Source organism: Oreochromis aureus, linkage group 23 (genome assembly GCF_013358895.1).
Source record: "Oreochromis aureus strain Israel breed Guangdong linkage group 23, ZZ_aureus, whole genome shotgun sequence".
NCBI classification, from domain to species: Eukaryota; Metazoa; Chordata; class Actinopteri; order Cichliformes; family Cichlidae; genus Oreochromis; species Oreochromis aureus.
In genome coordinates, this window is record NC_052963.1 from 26,623,343 (window position 1) to 26,643,459 (window position 20,117).

Genomic DNA, 20,117 nt, shown 5'->3' on the forward strand with positions numbered 1-20,117 from the left:
CTCAAACAAATGCTCCGAAAGTTTGTCAATGATACAGGGTCTGATTGGGACCAGTGGCTGCCATACCTCCTTTTTGCCTACAGGGAAGTTCCTCAAGCCTCCACTGGCTTCTCCCCATTTGAGCTTCTTTATCACCATGAGGTGAGAGGCCCATTAACCCTGCTGAAGGACTCATGGGAGGGAGAGCAAGGTAAAGAGGAATCGGTCAGTGTTATTTCATATGTCATTCATATGAGGGAAAAGCTTCAGCAGATGAGTGAACTGGCACAGAGCCATATGGCAGCTACTCAGAAGCAACAAAAGACTTTGTTTGATAGGAAAGCTCGCCACAGGAGTTTTGTCCCTGGCCAGAAGGTTTTGGTAATGTTGCCAACTTCTGACAGCAAGTTGCTCGCAAAGTGGCAGGGACCCTTTGAAGTACAGACGAAACTTGGACCTACTACCTACAAAGTTTCCACACCAGGTCTCCAGCGAGGGAGTAGAGTGCTCCATGTTAACCTTCTTAAGGAATGGATTCCACGCACTGAGAATAAAACAGAGGGGTTGCTTATTCACAGCGTGGATGAGGAAGAAGTTAATGACTACTTGCCTTCAGTAACAGCCTCTGTCCTGGACCTGAGCCATCTCACCAGTGAGCAACAATCTCAGGTAACACCTCTGATTAATTCAGACATATTTCAAAAGTACCCAGGTCGCACCAGTCTGGTGGAGCATGACATTGTTTTAAAACCTGATGCAGCTGTGAAGCGTATGAGTTACAGGATACCAGAACGTTTCCTGGTGGAGCTAAAGGAGGAGGTGGACCTCATGCTGTCTCTTGGAATCATCCAACCTTCAACAAGTGAGTGGTGCAACCCTGTTGTGTTGGCTCGAAAAAGGATAGCACTGTCGTTTTTGCATCGACTTCAGGTACCTCAATTCCATATCAAAATTTGACTCTTACCCAATGCCACGCATTGATCTCATTGAGCGTTTGGGGAAGGCAAAATATCTAACAACCATTGATCTCTCCAAGGGATACTGGCAAGTACCTCTCACTAAACAGTCTCAAGAGTTGACAGCATTCCGTACTCCGTGGGGATTGTTCGAGTTCACAGTCCTGCCATTTGGTCTGCATGGGGCCCCAGCAACATTTCAAAGACTAATGGATAATAATAATAATAATGCATTGGATTTATATAGCGCTTTTCAAGGCACCCAAAGCGCTTTACAATGACATTATTCATTCACGCTCACATTCACACACTGGTGGAGGCAAGCTACGGTTGTAGCCACAGCTGCCCTGGGGCAGACTGACAGAAGCGAGGCTGCCATATCGCCAACAATCTTGGTCCAACGTTTAGATCACCCAGTGACATTCCATGGTCTGGTTTTTAAGCCATAATTTGTATTTACTGCAGGTCCTGATAGCTCGTTGTAGGCCTGTTGCATGTTTAGGTATTTCCATAAAGTACTCTGTGGGCTCTCAGCATTCACCTGTGCGTACCTTGATGATGTTGTTTTCAGTGGAACTTGGGAAGAGCATGTGGATCACCTAAGGGTCGTGCTGGATCGGCTGCGTTCCGCAGGCCTTACCATTAATCCAGCAAAGTGTGCTCTTGCTAGGACTGAAGTCCAGTACCTCGGGTTTACTGTTGGAGGTGGGACAATTAAACCACAGGTTGACAAAATTAATGCAATTGCATCATGTCCTCTTCCACAAACCAGGAAACAGCTGCGATCCTTCCTCGGCATGGCTGCGTTCTACAACAGATTCATTCCCAACTTCTCTGCGAGGGCAGCCCCACTGACGGACAGGACTAGCTCAAGATGTCCCAATAAGATTCGGTGGACAGCTGAAGCCGTTGCAGCTTTCAAAGACATTCGCCAGTCCCTGAGTAAGGACCCCGTTCTGCACTCACCAGATTTTACAAAAGACTTTACGTTGCAGACTGATGCTTCTGAAAGGGGTCTGGGAGCAGTGCTTCTGCAGGGACCACCAGAGGATCGACATCCTGTCGCCTACATCAGCCGTAAGCTGCTACCAAGGGAGAGCCGCTACGGTTGAGAAGGAAGCCTTGGCCATTAAATGGGCACTTGACTCTTTCAAATATTATTTGTTGGGAAGAGAATTCATCCTTCAAACTGACCACAAAGCCCTGCAGTGGCTGGAACGAATGAAAGACACTAATGGGAGAATCACCAGGTGGTATCTGGCTATGCAGCCATACCGGTTTAAGGTTCACTACATCCCTGGTAAAGACAACACCACTGCTGATACCTCTCTCGCTGCCTGATGGAAGATCCAGAAGTGGGGGTGTGTGTGATGGCCAAACCCGGGGCCACACTCTAAAGTCGGTAACTTTTGTATTTTCATTTCTTCATTTGAACATAGTAACACTCTTTAGTTTCCAATAACTTTATTGATTGGTTTGGATACATTTGTTCTATTTGTAAGCGCGCACATTTAGTTTACTTATGTATTCATACCACTTCATTACTTTGATTTTTTGACTAACCTTTGTCTTTTTATTTCTTACCTGCCATCATCCCTGGGAGTTGCTGGACAAAAGACGGTAGCCAGGGTTTGAAACCATTAAATACAAAGAGGGCTAATTGGACCACACCACCACTTCCTGCTAAAGGGGAGAATGTGTTTTTTTTTTTTGTTTGTTTGTTTTTTGTTTTTTTTTTTATTTAAAAAACAAAGTATTTGTATTTAATTAAATATTTGAGTTTAGGGTTTAATGGGGTTTTTGGGTTTCTTCTTTGGTGTTTAGTTTATTAACAAACTAGATTGTACTGCATTGTTTTGTGATTTATGATTGTGTTTGTTTGTCACCCCTTATGTGTCACAATGGTCTGATCAGCCATTATATATATATATACCCTTGTATGTCATTTCATGTTAGGTCAATTATGTTTGTTTGAGCAGTCATTTGGTTTGTTAAGTTTGCAGTCTTTGCCTGAGTTTAGTTTTGTTTCTTTGACCTCTTTTATGAGCTCAACATTTATTACTTTTGTAAATATAATCTTTGGGGTTAAATAAATGGAAACTATATTTTTCTAATAATTCCTGGGACTCCTCCTGTTTTTCAACTCGGTCCATCACATTAATGCATTCAATTTTGCTTCCTTTCTGTCTCGTTTGTCTGATTGTCTCTAGCTCTGTTTCCCTCCTGTTTCCTATCCTCTCACTACCTCTCTGTGTATTTAAGCCCTTTGTGTTCCTCTGCTTGTTGCAGTATCGTCTGTGTATCTCCCCTTGCACGTCCACGTCTCAAGTTTCCCATGTTCCAGGTGGGTTTTCTTCTATGAGCTATGTTTTAGTTTCTTCCCAGTTTAGGTTTTGTAGTTTAGTCGTTGTCTCTTTTAATGTTTTGTTTGTGTTCTGTTCCGCCACTAATAAAGGCTCCATTTCAGTTTAAGTCCTTTGCAAGTGTGTGGATTTGTGTCCAATCTCTCTCCACTCCACATGATCTGCCACAGCAGACATGACACTATCTCTACTTTTAAGATTAGGCTTAAACTAAAACTTTCCTTTTTGCTAAAGCGTATAGTTAGGGCTGCATCAGGTGACCCTGAATGCCCCCTTAGTTATGCTGCAATAGGTATAGGCTGCTGGGGAATTCCCATGATGACACATAGTGTCTATTAACACATTGAATCATTACATGTTATTAATCTCTGACTCTCTTCCACAGCATGTCTTCCTTCTCTCACCCCAACTGGTCATAGCAGATGGCCACCCCTTCCTTAGCCTGGTTGTGCTGGAGATTTCTTCTAGTTAAAAGGGAGTTTTTCCTTCCCACTTTCCCCAAAGTGCTTGCTCATAGGGTTGAATGTGATTGTTGGGTTTTTCTCTGTATGTATTATTGTAGGGTCTACCTTAAAATATAAAGGGCCTTGATACAACTGTTGTTTTGATTTCTATTGTATATCTAAAGTTGTATTGAATGAGTAACTTCTTTATACTTACACAAAGGGGAGTTTCATTGGTCCAGCCCACTTAAGACCAAAGTGGCCAGTATGTGGCCCGCATTGTAAAATTAATTTGACACTTCTGACATAAATGACAAAAATAGCATTCATTTACCTGAGCTGTGAGATATAAGGCAGACACTGAAGTAAAATCAGTACTTCACTCTCTTCATGTGAGCAGCCTGTCAGTTCCACTTGTTTCTTCTCTGGTTGGAGTTTCAGCACTTCCAGGAGGATGGAGATCTTTCTCTCTGAGAGGTTTATGGACCAGACTGCAGGAGCTGAAAATACTGACTGTAATGAAAAAAGAACCCTCAGGGCCATTTCAGATTCACTGGAGTAAAGGTCAAGTAGGAAATCACACAGTATTTCTCTAAGAGGAAATCCTTTGTATGTGCACACTGTTGATAACAGTTCCAGTATCTTCTCTCCTGTCCACTGTTTTCTCTCTGCAGCTGCATAGATCAGATTGCCAATGAACCTGATTTCTTCTGAAGATTCTGAGAAGTCAGAAACGACACTGAAATAAAAGAACGAAACATGATGTAAGGATTTTTAACAGAGTGTGAACTGTGTCAGTTTGTTTTACACATTGAAACATTTCAAATAGTGCAACTTCTTTTAAATAAAAAAACAAACAAATATTGCAAGGGCAATATGTAACCCCTGGAGAGTTACTAAGTCAAGTCAAGTCTATTTATAAAGCACATTTAAAAACAACCAAGGCTGACCAAGGTGCTGTACAATAAAATACAAATATAAAATAGTATAAAACACAGGAACATAAAATACCTCACTGATAAAACAATAAACTAAAACGATAGGTTAAACCTTGCTAAAAGCCAATGAAAAGAGGTGAGTTTTAAGAGCAGTTTTAAAAGTTCCTAGGCTTGTGGAGAATCTGATATGAGGGGGTAAACTGCTCCACAGTCTGGGTGCAGCCACAGCAAAAGCCCTCTCTCCCCTAGTCTTTAATCTATACCTGGGAACATCTAAAAGCATCAAGTCTGCTGACCTTTTAGGATCTCCTGGGGCAGTAAATGCTAAGAAGCTCTGCCAAGTAAGGAGGTGCAGTACCATTAAGAACCTTAAAAACCAGCAGTAAAATTTTAAAATCAATCCTAAAAGCAACTGGGAGCCAGTGAAGAGAGAAGAGGACCGGAGTGATGTGGTCTCTCTTTTTGGAACCGGTCAGCATGCGAGCAGCAGCGTTCTGCACCAGTTGGAGGCGATGCAGACAGGAACGATCTAAACCGACATAAAGGGAGTTACAGTAGTCCAGCCGTGAAGTAATAAAAGCATGGACCACCCTTTCTAGATCATTCCTGCACAGGTAGGACTTGACTTTAGCTAAAATCCGTAGGTGATAAAAAGATCCCTTGACTACGGAGCTGATTTGTTTATCAAATTTAAAAGCACTGTCAAAAGTAACACCGAGGCTCTTAATGGAGGACGTACATTCAGAAGTTAGGGGTCCCATAAAATCAAAGGAAGGGTTGGAGTCTTCAGGAAGCCCAAACACAATGACTTCAGTTTTACTTTCATTTAGATGTAGAAAGTTAAGAGCCATCCAAGTCTTAACGTCAGACAAACAGGAGAATAACGGCTGCAGAGAGTCCTTACAGTCTAACCTCAGAGGGAGGTAGATCTGAATGTCATCAGCAAAAGAGTGGAAGGACACATTATGTTTACGCAGCACATCGCCCAGAGGGAGCAAATACAGAATAAACAGCAGGGGGCCTAGAATGGACCCCTGAGGTACACCACAAGTTAAAGGAGCTCTGGGAGATGACAGTTCACCGAGGTGAACAGAGAAACTCCTGTTATCCAGGTAAGACTGGAAAAACTTTAAAACAGTATCTTTCAAACCGACACAGTGTTCTAAGCGGGATAACAGTATGTTGTGATCGACAGTGTCGAAAGCTGCTGTCAGATCTAAGGTTACTAGGACAGCAGCACGGCCAGAGTCAACAGTTAAAAGCAAATCATTGAAAACTCTCAGTAAAGCGGTTTCAGTGCTGTGACGAGCTCTAAAACCGGACTGAAACTTCTCATAGAGACTGTTGTTGTCTAAAAATGACTGGAGCTGCCTGAAGACAACTCGTTCCAATACTTTGGACAGAAAGGGCAGATTGGAAATGGGCCTATAATTAGAGAGTATAGATGGATCCAGGTTAGGCTTTTTGAGAAGAGGTTGAACAACAGCATACTTAAAAAGTGTTGGGAAACAACCAGAGCTGAGACAGGCATTGATCAGAACCAGAAGGACAGGTCCAACTGAATCCAGGACCTGCTTCAGAAGACGAGAGAGGATAGCGTCAGTGGAACAGTTGGTAGACTTGACCTTGCAGACTATTTCATGCAGCTGAGAAAGAGAAATTAGCTCAAACTGATTAAAGGCAGATTGGCACGGGAGAGAAACACAGGGATTGAAAAGAGAAGGTGGAATGGCAGACTGCAGGGAGGAAATCTTATTAACAAAGAAACATAAAAAGTCATTACAAAGGGTAGCAGAAGGTGTGAGGCGAGTGGACGTATGAGGATCAACAATGGAATTTAGAACACGAAACAAAGTCTGAGGTTTATGAACATTACTGCTAACCAGGTTAGATATGTAGGAGGACTTAGCCTCTTTAGCAGCTTTCTGATAAGTTAAAAGAGAGTCTCTCAGAATATTGAAAGAGACTTGCAGCTTTCTCTCAGCACACCTGCAGGAGCGCCTGAGAGCGCGAACAGAGTCTGTAATCCAGGGTTCAGCGTGAGCTTTAGGACGGAGTGATTTTAGGGGAGCGATGGAGTCCAGAATAGAAGTGCATGTTGAATTAAAAAGAACAGTTAAATCTTCTGCACACAGGGAGTCAATCCAGTTCACCGTGGAGAGCTCAGAGTTGTTAAAAGCAGCAGAAAACTGGGATGGTACATGGGTATTGATGATCCGGTGGCGACGTGAAGGAGCTTTAACTGCAGCAACAGAACAATGTACAGTGGCAGAAAACAGAACAGGATGGTGATCAGAGATACACGCACTCTCACAGATTTCAGAGACGTGGATACTCAGGCCATGGGACATGACAAGGTCCAGTGTGTGACCTTTCTCGTGTGTGGAGCCAGACACACACTGAGTCAGGTTAAAGGAGTCCAGCAATGATACAAAGTCTCTAACCAGAGGTTTAGATGGACAACACACATGGATATTCAGATCGCCAACAATAAGAAAATGATCAAAATCTACTGAAAGTCCTGATAAGAATTCCCCAAACTCACTAATAAAGTCCTTATTGAATTTGGGAGGACGATACACCACTGCACACAGTAAAGGAATAGATGATTTCAGTTTAAAAAGCTGTAGTTCAAAGCTGGAAAAGGAGAAAGATGAAATCTGATGACAGTCATAAACTGATTTAAAAACACAGGCAAGGCCTCCACCTTTACCAGAAGACCTGGGAGAGTTGAAAAAACAACAGCCTGGCGGAAGAAGCTCAGAAAAAGCCACAGTCTACCAGCATGAAGCCAGGTCTCAGTCAGGAACATAAAATCCAGTTCATGAGAAGAGAAAAAATCCTTAAGCAGAAACGTCTTATTGGAGAGGGAACGAGTGTTGATCAAAGCCATAGATCAAATGAGATCAGTAGCTGTCATCGGGATTGATGTGCGGCTGAGTGGGCGGAGGTTTGAAATAATGGTACCAAATCTGCGGATCCGTGGCTGAAGAGGAGCCGATGACCCAACACCCGGAGCAGGAGCAACCAGCGACATACTAGGAGAATCACGCAGGAGAGGAGCAGGCATCAGGCGCGGGCCAGAGGTGGAAGAGAGTCGCTCACCTGGGCAGAACGCCACCGCTGGAATGGCGAGGAGCGAACCAGACGACTGAAGGAAGCGCGGGCCGAAAAGCGGGCCCACCGGTGAAACAGGAGGAACACCAGGCGGAGTTGGCGAGACAGTGCGGACCCAGGGTCCTCTGGGTTGGAGTGAGCCTCTCACGGTAGCAGAGTAGCAAAAACCCATTTGTACAAGGAGAGGATCAGCCAGGCAAGAAAGTGACAGGAATGCCTTTGTACGAGCCAAGAGACCACTTCGCTTCCCTCGTCTTCTCCAGCGTTTTCTCCGGTATAGCTTGGGAAGGAGGAACCAGGTGCGACGTAGATAAGGCGGAATGCCATCGAGCGGTGGAGGGGCACTGCTTGTTTGCCCATCAAAAACAAAGGACAAAGGTGCTGTCACTGCTGAGTCTCGGATAGTAAGAAGAGTTTTTCGGTCATAGGTCCGGAGTGAATTAATTTCCACAGTTAAGGCAATGAACAGCAAAGAGAAAACCAAAAAACAGGTGGAGTGACGGCGAGCCGAACATACTGGCGCCATCTTGACTCACACTGATTGAATATCTTATCACAGCGGTTATCAGTTCTTTAAAGAATTTAAAATATTAAGGGCTTCAGTGTGTTATGAGTGATGTTAATATGTTGCTTTCACTGTTAAATTTTATTGAGTAAAATTATTTTGTTGACAGGTAATTGAATAGCAGGTATTTATGATGTCCGGATGGCCTTTGAAGTATAGACGGGGGAAGCACAACCTCTTTGTGTTCACTGTGCAGCAGCTGCAGAGCTCAGGAAAAAAGGGAGAGGAAAAAGTCTGGTCTTCCAAGTGGGAAATGTGATTACTTTTCTTTAGTCGAATTGTACGGAGGAGACAAACTGTCTGGCAGTTGTTCTTAATTGGAGAAGAGTTCTGTTATTGCTCCATTCTTATAGGTGAGTTAACTTGTTGTGAACAAGAATACGAAGTTATACGAAGTTAAGCCATCAACAATGATATGCTAGCAGCCATGTGGTTCTACAATTGTGAAGATGCTTGTCAGTACAAGAAAACAATGATTAGAATAAAATGTGTTTGTTTAGATGATAGTGTAGATCAGCTGTAGATCAGAGGAATAGGAAATGATTTGTGAATATGTGTCTGTGTTTTAGGTTGGTTTAGTTATAGGCCTGAGTGTGTGTGTAATTGTCTAGAGAGAGAGGAATTTATTAACAGTGGGGGTCTGCCTGTCATAAAAGAAATGTATAGGCAGATAGGAAAGAGGGAAGAAGTTTGTTACCCTTCCCCCTGAGGTGCAGAGGGTAGGGCATACCCCCACACATCCTGTTTTATAGGGGCCTGAGCATTGGTGTCACACACAGACGCACTCACACTGCTACGTATATCCATATATGGTCATTTAGGAAAGTAGTGTTGAATACTGTAGATGACCATTAGGGGCGTGGTCACCAAGTATAAATGTAAGCAGAGCATGATCTCCCTCTGCGCAGAGGTTCGGTTTAAATAAAACTAGGGATGCAACGATACCAATTTTTTCAAACCGATACAATACCGATACTTGGATCTGAGTACTTGCCGATACAGAGTACAAAAACCAATACTTCTAACACACACACACACACACACACACACACACACGCAACGAATTGGAAGACAGGTTTTATTTTATTCTCTGCCGATAAAAAATAAAATCTTAATAAAAATGACCACAAAAAAAATTTCAAGTGAAAAATAAGCACTTCTGTTAAATTATTGCGGAGTCTCCACATTGTAATTTAACAAAATATCACTGTCTCGAGCTTTCAGAATAATAAATAAACACTTCTGTTTGGAATAAAATAAATACAAATTAGGTTTGAGAATAAAATAAACTTTTAAATTATTGCAGAGTGTCTATATTGTAAACAAACAAACAAAATAACGAAAGTATTTGGCATTGACGAACAAACTCCTCATCTGCCCGTGGGTCATCAGTCCACTGTGCCTTTAAACCAAGGACTGACATCGCGCACACAGTGCTTGTCTTTACCTCTTCAGAAAGTTTTGGCACCATTATCTCCCTGATGTATGGGCGGTTGGGAATTTCATATCGCGGCTCGAGTATGCTGAGAAGACGGTGCAATCCTATGTTTTCCAAGACCGGCATTGGCTGGTCATCCAGAGTGATAAAATGAGTCAGAGCCTCTGTTATTTTAACTGCCCGTGGATTTTCTCTTGACATTTTTCATCGCTTTTCCAAAACCTGAGTTAAAGTTGGCTGTTCCGGTCCACACTGCTGACATTTTGTTTAGCCTAGCTACAGCAGCCTCCAGTTTCTCTTTTTTATCTGGAGCCGCCAGTCTCACTCGCCTAACCCTGTGCCTGTTTAGAGCGGGATGTCCCCCTAGTGGCCAATCTAAAAAACTACAACAGAAATGACAAGCCACCCTCTGATTAATGAAATAAGTTAGTATCGGTTCATGGTATCGGTTAACTTTTATGAGTATGAGTACACACACATTTTACAGTATCGGCCCCGATACCCGATACCAGTATCGGTATCAGTGCATCCCTAAATAAAACTATTACATGTGTTTGTTATTTCAGAGTGTTTCTTTTCAGCTGGGTGACAAAAAGACTGGAGGTATAGAGTGATTTATAACACGCTGTATCTAAAGACTGCAGGTTATATCATCATCATCATCATCATCATCATTTATTTATATAGCACTTTAAAAACACACCTGGTAGACCAAAGTGCTGTACAATACTAATATGCACATTGTAATAAAAAAATAAAATAAATAAAAAATAAAAGAATAAAAAATAAAAAAATAAAAATAAAAAATCAGTTACCCACAGAGTTAAAAGCCAAGGAATAAAAATAGGTTTTTAATAAAGACTTAAAAACTGGCACTGATGTACACAGATAGCAAGAGGACATTGAATCTATGTTGATTTTTCATCCGAACCGTCGTATATGGTCGGGGTTGAAATGCCAATGTTGTAACAACATTGAAATACTGTGGTAAACCGACGGTCTTACTATAGGGACGTTGTAACAATGTTGATTTACCGTTGTTTTTGTCACTGATATTTGATCTATTTGTAGTCGACCAGGTGACAACAACAACGCCGAGAAAACGATCTATTTATAGTTGACGATCATTCGGCTCCGGTCACCATCAAAACCATCGATTTGTAGTTGAGCATTAAATTGCATTGCAACTGATCGGGTATGAAGTACCAGAGAAAGTAGATTTATTGTTCATTTGTTATCAATGACTTGGTCTAGTTCACCAGCTTTAAAAATCGTGTCTCACGTGCAATTTATGTATAGTTGACCGGGAAATTAAAGCAGCGATCACTTGGACTATTCGCAGCACCCTCTCACATTGGTACATCCCCCAGGTATTCATTGTCTTCTACAGTAGGCGGGACATCTGATTTACTCTCAGCGGAATTGACCGGAGAAGGCATCAGTTCATGCACTGCACTGGCCCGCACCACGATTAGTATAAGGTAAGAATGAATGATTTTTTTTTCTACTCGTTATTTCCATGTTTGCATTTGAAAAACAGTAAAAAACACTCGTTAATGTTGTACATTAACAAGTTTTTTACTGTTATTTACGTTGCTCCCACAAAATGTGGGAGCCCGAAATTGTGTCTACTTCTTACAATCCGGCAACAAATAAATTGCACTGCGAACAAAGTATATCAACAAAGAAAACATTTTCGTTTCATAATTTCTTCGTTATATTCCCTTACAAAGCTAGCTTTAACGCTTCGAGGTTTCCTTTGTTCTTGCCGTCGCCTCGGCGCTTGACCCAGACTTTCGCTCTGTAGTTGCTTAGTACTACAAAAAATTCTAAATCTGTGATATATGATTGATAAATAATGGTAACTGTATAAATGTGTTCAAGGACTTTGTTACTTTTAATGATTGGAGAGCACCCGCTCAATTCGCACTCAATTCAAACTTTACGTTGCACGCCGCCTACCAATTGCGTTTGCACCTTTCGTCCCCACACGTAAACAGCGTTTTGGTCACTGAAAATGGAGATTTCTAAAACGCCTGCCAGGGTGGATATTTTTCGAAAACTCCGTTTTTGCATTTATGTGTGGACGACAAAAACGGAGAAAACGCAGCGTCAAAGGTCTGCGCCAATTTTGACGTCACACTGTGCGCCACGTTTTTGTCTCAGTGGCATGAATTCCTACAATGGCTAGACTAGGCTCACCTATGCACCAGTCCGGCTTCTCATAAGCCATGGTGGGTATCATCTAGATTAGTGTTGTATAAATGTAACAATAAGAATTTATTCGTGTACTAATTTTTTCTGGCCATACATTGTGTTTGTACTTCCAGACACATTTCAAGAAGCCGAACGCAGTCTTCAGAAATATCTAAGTGAACACTGTGATACGTCTGACCTTCAGTCCGAAGCTGAAACTCAGACCAGTCATAAAAGAAAGCACAAGTAAAGCTTTATTCACAAACATATCTTTGATTGTTAAGAATTTATAATCTTGTCTTTTGTACATATCTGTGATGCTTGAATACTGCAATATAACCACATAATATAGTCCAAAAAGTGTACGTTTGTAAACTTTTTAAAAATCCAAAGCCATGTACACTTGTGCACTTCAAAAATTCATTGTATACTGCACCTTCTTGCACATCTCCGTTTCCTGTGTGTGTGTTATTATAAATCAAACTGTAACTGTAGGAAAAAATATGCCAAAAGCACATTTGTAATTACTTATGAACTTTTTCTACTTATTTCTTTAGACCAAATCCCCTGTACACATATAGCGACTCAGAGGATGAGCAGCCCACAAAAAAACGGTTTCCCCAGGCACCTCGAGTGAAAATACCAGGTAATAAAATAATGTCTAGTGTCTGTGTACATATCTGTGTGTGACACACGGAAACTTTTTGGACAAGTTGTCTGTATTCTTAAATACTTTAAAATTTTTTATCTTTTTCTAAACAGCCCTCACCACTCCGCAGTCTTCCCCCCAGCCCACTGACAGCAGGCATCATAATGCCCCTCCCAGCTTCCGGCACCTTTCACCACTCCGGCAGAACACTCCAAACGACACAGCTTTGCAATCTCCCCAGCATGCAGAGTCTGATGTCGAGGCCTTCCCTATAGATGGTATGCTTTTAAAATTGTTTTAAAGCTGAATCACAATGTCATTGTGCACTTATATTCAAAACACCAGTTTATACTCCTGAATGTCATCTTGTTGTGATTTGTTTTTCTGTAGATTCCAGAGACTCTGTGAAGCCACTATTACAAGGCAAGTTCGAACATCTTAGAATTTCAGATTTTACATGGTATAAATGGTAAATGGCCTATATTTGTACAGTGCTTTAACTAGTCCCTAAGGACCCAAAAGCGCTTTACACATTCAGTCATCCACCCATTCACACACACATTCACGCACTGGTGATAGCAAGCTACATATACAAATATCATATATATGTGACAGGCAAAAACTAGCAAACACTTTTAGCAGTTAAAACAACTTATACTTGAATGCAGAATCTTACACCATCACTTATGGATATATTAGTTTTTCGCCTCTCACTGCTTAAGCCATTAATCTTTCTGGAATTGTTCTTTGAAACAGATGCGACCTCACAAAAGATGTTAACGATGCTGTCAGACCTGACCAGAGCAGTTAACGAACTCCGTGAGGAGGTCAGAGCCATCCGCAATACCGGCTCCAATGAATCTGTAGATGCTGGGGTACTCCCTTTTTCCTCCTTTTTTCCACTCATAGCTCTTTGGGAATCAAATGCGGCAGTTTGCAGATTTACGCCTGGTGACTTTCATGTTTATCAGCCTAGGAGTTTACATACTTTCTCCCTGCTGAAGACGGATAACAAGAGCTTATTCATGTGCTCTAATTCACTTTTTTTGTTTGTGTGTGTGTTTTTGTCCTAGATGGCCTGTCGCAGTAGTTAGGGGCAAACTCTATGTCAGAGTTTGCCTTTGCACAGGCAGTGCAGAAATGGCTCCGATACACCCCAGACCGTTTGGGTGGCGCAGGACGCACATCATCCGTCCCCATCCCGGAGTAAAAACTACAAAGTTATGTTAAAATATAAATGTAAATAATGTAGAAAACTGTGTTTTAATAAAGTATTTAGCAAACGAAAACATGTCTATTGACCTTTTTTTTGTTTAGTTTTTTTTTTTTCTCTGTTACATCACATGCAATGCTTTCTTATTTTAGGATATTAATATTGACATGTTACATTGTGAGACATTTGATTTTTATAAAGGGTGTCCAGTTTGAGGAATAAGTGCAATTATGTGTTTAGGTGGTTTAAGTATTGATGGAAACATGCAGTAGTTTAGTATTGGTTAAAATAGCTATAAAGAAAGGTAGATTTCCAGTCATGATTTAACTGTTGTTTTAATAAAAAACAACTGTGCGAAAGAGGTGGAAAATCAACACCATAGCTCAACAGTGTTTCAATATCAGAATCTGACATTGTTTCAGTGTCAACAGCATTAGAAAATATAACGTCGAATCAATGTCAGGTTTCAACATTGATTCAACATCAAAACCTGACGTTGTTTCAACATTAAAAATGGGTGCAAGAGTGACGTTGGGTCAACGTCGCACTTCAACGTTGCTTCAATGACGTCGCCTGATATTGACTCAACATTGTTTCAATGTTTCCTTGCTATCTGGGTAGCCTGTCTAATATGGAGAGGAAGGTTATTCCAAAGCATCGGCGCTGCAACAGAGAACGCTCTGTCTCCTCTAAGTTTCCGCCGTGACTTTGGGACAGAAAGCAGCAACTGCTCAGCTGACCGAAGGGAACGAGTGGGGACGTGGGGCTTCAACAAGTCAGCCAAATAAACAGGTGCCAGACCATTTAGAGATTTAAAAACCAATAAAAGGACTTTAAAACGGATCCTAAATTCAATTGGAAGCCAATGTAGAGAGGCCAATATCGGAGTGATGTGATCAAATTTTCTTCTGCCAGTTAAAAATCGTGCCGCAGCATTTTGCACTAATTGCAAGCGTGACAAAGTGCCCTGCCCAACCCCTATTAAAAGAGAATTACAATAATCTAAACGTGAGGTAATAAAGGCATGAATAACACTTTCCAAGTCACGCTTGGAAAGAAGGGGCTTAACCTTTGATAAACGTCTGAGGTGATAAAATGCTGATTTTACCACCCAGTTTACATGGTCATCAAAGGTTGGGAAGTTAAAGCTGCAAGATCAACATCCGGAGTATGAGATGAGGTTATATGTATGATGTAGAGAGTGTATGTTCTAGTATCAACCCAATGACTGTAGAAAACATGGACGACGCGACTCCGCCTCCTCCCATTGTGTAAAAATGAAGCCAAAATATCCCGCTTGTGGAGGCTGCCACCTTGCATTTTTGGAGCCAGAGTCTGCTCAGTAGTGACTTGAGGTGGAGTGACTGTGTCACGCTCCCGCCCACACACCCACTGGACGTGACCGCAAATACGCCCCCCTACACTTTTTACGTAGCCCGGCTGCTCCAGTTTATTTGCTGATGGGTTTACCGCAACTGACGACTCGCTCAATTAAGGTAAATACAACCATGTCACTGTTATGAAAAAGACACACAGCTTATCATCTTATAGTTCTAAAACATCTAAGATCACTCTGTTGTTAATTCATTTGCTAGATTAGCCGCTAGCATACATTTTGTGTTGGGGGCTTGTTGCTAGCTTTAGCGATGCTACACACATGTTACTCTAATAGTCTGTGTTATTGAAGGATTCAGCACTTCTTAGGTTTTTTTCATCCATTTTTAGACAGCGATGAGATCAGCTGCACTCTCTACAGAGGCCCAGAGTTACTGTTAATATCAAAAATATAATGCTGTCCTTTGAGATTTTAACATAAGGCTGTGAGTGTAATGGATCTAAAACGGTTTAAATCTTCAGAGCCCTCTACAGCCTGGTAACATGGAAACTTTAAAAACAGCAGCAGAAGCTTTCTGTAGTGTAGTCTAATTTGTTCTTTTTATTTAATAATAGAGTCCATATTATATCAACAGCTACATTCACCCTCGGGAGAAACTAGTGAGGGAAACCATGAGTACCAAGCTGGGTTTCCTGGGTCCAGAGGTTTGGAGAAACTTCTTGCCAGATGTTCTGTTGACCGACTGAGAGAGGCTTCATTTAAGAAACACCAGGAAGACTGAAGCTCATCGCATTGATCAAGCAGGACTCATGATCTTCACCAGCAGCTCCCTCACAGGGAAATCTTCAGCACTCCTCTGTAGGCCCGCCCCAGGAGATGGATAAACCCAGCATTTCATGAACACTGTGATGGAGACCTTTGGTTTGTGTAATGTTATAAATACTCGGATACTCCCCAGAGGCTCCAGATTTTACATAAAGATATTATATTCAGTCTTGTAGAAAGTTATATATTGAAAAATATATGATCCTCTGTGGTTAATCTGGTATGAATAACTCTGAATCACTTTATGGTAAATAACACTATCTGCAGAAAACTGTGAAAGAATTCCAGATCATGAGTTTGTAGTTTGACATACAAGTGCCGACCTTTGACCTTCATCAGGTTTTATTTAATTGTGTTAGAGAAAATCTCATATGCTCTTCATGCAGCTGAGTACATCAAGTGTTTAAAATGGAAGCTGTGCAGGTCTGAGATCAGCAGCTTTGTGAAACACCAAACTGAGGTCCTGTTAATGCTGATATATAGTGACACTGTTACATGAGTGATTAATCCTTTTGACTTTTTGTTTTTAACTTCATCAATAAAACAGCTGCAGCTTTCACTGACAGCACATGTGGTACTTTAACCTTTGTACTGTTTTCATCAGTTAATTTTGCCGTTAACATGTTGGATGATCTGTCTGCTGTCACTGGTTGGTGCTGAGGTCTGAATCTGAGTGCAGCTCCTGTAATCACAACGAGAACAGAACCATCAAACTGAAATATAAAGTTTATCCCTCAAATCTGAAATAAAGCTGATCCTTCTCTGTCCTCACACTCAGGATCTGAAGTTCTTTTCTTACATTTTTTCAGTTTTACAGTTTAATCCATAGTTACAGATTATTGAGGAGTTTCTGAAGTACAAGCTTTTTGTTTTTTTAAATTTCGTGTTACTGTCTTTACAAATGTGACAAGAGACTGAAAACATGCACATATTTAATAATCAGCTCTGCACAGGAGCTGAAGCAGAGTGCAACCTGTTGCACTTTACAGAATAATACTTGTAATAAAAGTACAGTAATGCTAATTAGTGACTGAGTAGCCCGGGGCATTTCTCTTGATTTCCTTAGTCAGGGTAAATTCATTCACCTGCACAGATTAGCTAAACGAACCCTGACAACCGAGTGCTCATTTTAGCTAGCTAGGTCTCAGGACCTAGCAAAGGACGGTAGTTACGGATTAGCTTACAAACATGTTTAACTTACCGAAAAAGTGCAGCGGGGCCTCGGGTCCTTCTGTCGGGTAGTCCAGTTTACTGAAGAACACCTCAGGCTGTCAGGTTAAAACAGTCGGTCGTGTTTTCGTAGCGTAAACGCTGGCCCTCCTCTCAGAGCCTACGCTCTATCTGCTATTCCCGAACAGAGATACGCAAGTTTCTCCGTGACTGCAGCTGCCAGTCAAAGCTGCTATGATGACGTTACACTCCAATTTAACATCACCGCGGTAGGAATTAGAATCAAACTTATGGGAAAGGAGACCCCTTGGACATCAATCAGGGTGATGAGAAAAACTGATAACAAAAGGAAGAATCTTTAGAAAAAAATTATCTGAGGAGAATTAATTTATTTTAGTCTGACCCCAGTCCCATCCGCTAACATGGAGTAGGCGGGGTTTATGACCTATACTGCAGCCAGACACCAGGGGGCGATAGAGACGTTTTGGCTTCATTTTAGGGGAGCTGTCGCGTCGTCCATGTTTTCTACAGTCATTGTATCAACCCTTTAGTTGTGTTCATTGTGAAGTGAATGCAGTTTAAAGAAAGTGGGGTTATGTTTCTTTGTTTCTTTTGCTACGACGCTGGACCATTGCCATTTTGAAGATCAGGACCAGGAGAGCCCATTTTGTTGTTGACTTTGGTAAGAAATGATCATTGTCAGTGTTTTGGAATATTTTGTCATTCTTTCTGTGTACTGGAGAGACAGAAAATGCAAATTTGCTAGTATGTATGAAGAAAATATAGGAAAGAATATATGTATGAATGACTAAATGTAGATTTTTGAATGTTACTCTGACTGTGATATACAGGTCAGGTTTTTTTGGGGTGTACGGTTCAGTGATGATCCAGTCCAAAGATGGTGAGCCACCCTTTCAGGATTTCTTAGATGATTGATCTGAGAAGAAAACTAAATTCTTTGGATAAGCCTTGAACTGTACAAATTGCACTTAAGTGGTAGGACAGCATTGCACCTCATTTCTCCTTTGCACCTCCTGCAAGGAGAAGCCTCATTGATGGACTCACACTTAAGGGTGTCGGCTGACACGAGAGAGATTTATTATTTTTCATGACTTCGGCCCAATTTTTCCTTTCATGTAATGCTGTTGTTTTCATTGTATGTATGTGAGATTATTCATTTGAGAATACAAGTTCATCAGACCAAATTCTCTGAGCATTTCATTAGTCATCCACTTTGCTCTAGTAGTCGAACCTTAACTATTGTCCCAGCACACAGGTAAACATTCAAATCTGTATCCCAACTATTGAAAGGGGTGTTAGAGATAGTTTACCTGAGCTGTGAGATATAAGGCAGACACTGCAGGAAACTCCTCACTTCACTCTCGTCATGTGAGCAGCCTGTCAGCTCCACTTGTTTCTTTTCTGGTTGGAGTTTCAGCACTTCCAGGAGGATGGAGGTCTTTCTCTTTGAGAGGTTTATGAACCAGACTGCAGGAGCTGACTGGAAAACTGACTGTAATGATGGAAGGACACTCAAGCCTGTCTTTGTTGTATAATAGTACAGGTCCATGAGAAAATCACACCATATCTCCTTCAGAGGGAATCCTTTATATCTGCACACTGATGATAACAGCTCCAGTATCTTCTCTCCTGTCTGCTGTTCTCTCTCTGCTGCTGCACAGAACAGATTCCCAAAGAACCTGACTGCTTCTGATGATTCTGATGATGTAGTACCAAAACTGAAATCAAGAAGGTTTAAAAACATTTTTCATCGGGACATTTTATGAAAACTCTAGTATGGACATTGGTTAAAATGTTTTAGTGCTTCTAATATGAAATTGCAAACAGAAACACTAAATTAGATCAAAGAACCTCTTGTGAAAACAGAAATGTGAAAAAAAAAAATTCACCTGAGCTTTGAAATATAAGGCAGACACTGAAGGAAATGCCTCTCTTCATTTTCCTCATGTGACCAGCCTGTGAGATTTAGCTGTTTCTTTTCTGGTTGGAGTTTCAGCACTTCCAGGAGGATGGAGGTCTTTCTCTCTGAGAGGTTTATGAACCAGACTGCAGGAGCTGACTGGAAAACTGACTGTAATGATGATGGGGCACTCAAACCCATTTCAAGCACACTGGGGTACAAGTCAAGTAGAAAATCGCACCACTTCTGTTTAAGAGTGAATGTTTGATATGTGCACACTGATGATAACAGCTCCAGTATCTTCTCTCCTGTCTGCTGTTCTCTCTCTGCTGCTGCACAGAACAGATTCACAAAGAACCTGGTTTCTTCTGAAGGTTTTGATGCCTGAGGCTTGAAACTAAAATCAAGATAATATTTTCTTAAATATAAGAATTAACTTGATTACTTCTCTAAATTATGTCATGGGTCTTAGAATATTTTAATTTGCATGCGTAATAAAAACCCAAAGACAACCAAAATCACAAAAATGCTGACCATTTACCTGAGTTCTGTGATATAAGGCAGACACTGCAGGAAGCTCCTCACTTCACTCTCTTCATGTGAGCAGCCTGTCAGCTCCACATGTTTCTTCTCTGGTTGGAGTTTCAGCACTTCCAGGAGGATGGAGGTCTTTCTCTCTGAGAGGTTTATGGACCAGACTGCAGGAGCTGACTGGAAAACTGACTGTAATGATGGAAGGACACTCAAGCCTGTTTTAGTTTGATAAGAGTACACATCCAGCAGGAAATCACACCATAGCTCTTTAAGAAGGAATCCTTTGTATCTGCACACTGATGATAACAGCTCCAGTATCTTCTCTCCTGTCTGCTGTTCTCTCTCTGCTGCTGCACAGAACAGATTCACAAAGAACCTGATTTCCTCTGAATGTTCTGATAACTGAGGAACGGCACTGAAATTATATGGAACATAAATATACACAATATTCATGAAGGCACACAATAATTAGAT

At 41.4% G+C, this 20,117-nt stretch overlaps 1 long non-coding RNA gene across 1 annotated transcript; it reads right to left on the reverse strand.

Annotated features, from left to right (window-relative positions):
- Positions 1-18,599: 18,599 nt before the first annotated feature.
- LOC120436341 lies at positions 18,600-19,709 on the reverse strand. The gene is made up of 3 exons (XR_005610328.1): positions 19,651-19,709; positions 19,099-19,506; positions 18,600-18,927 (listed from the first exon to the last, which is right to left on the reverse strand). It is a non-coding gene; the product is annotated as an uncharacterized LOC120436341 (long non-coding RNA).
- Between the last annotated feature and the right edge of the window lie 408 nt (positions 19,710-20,117).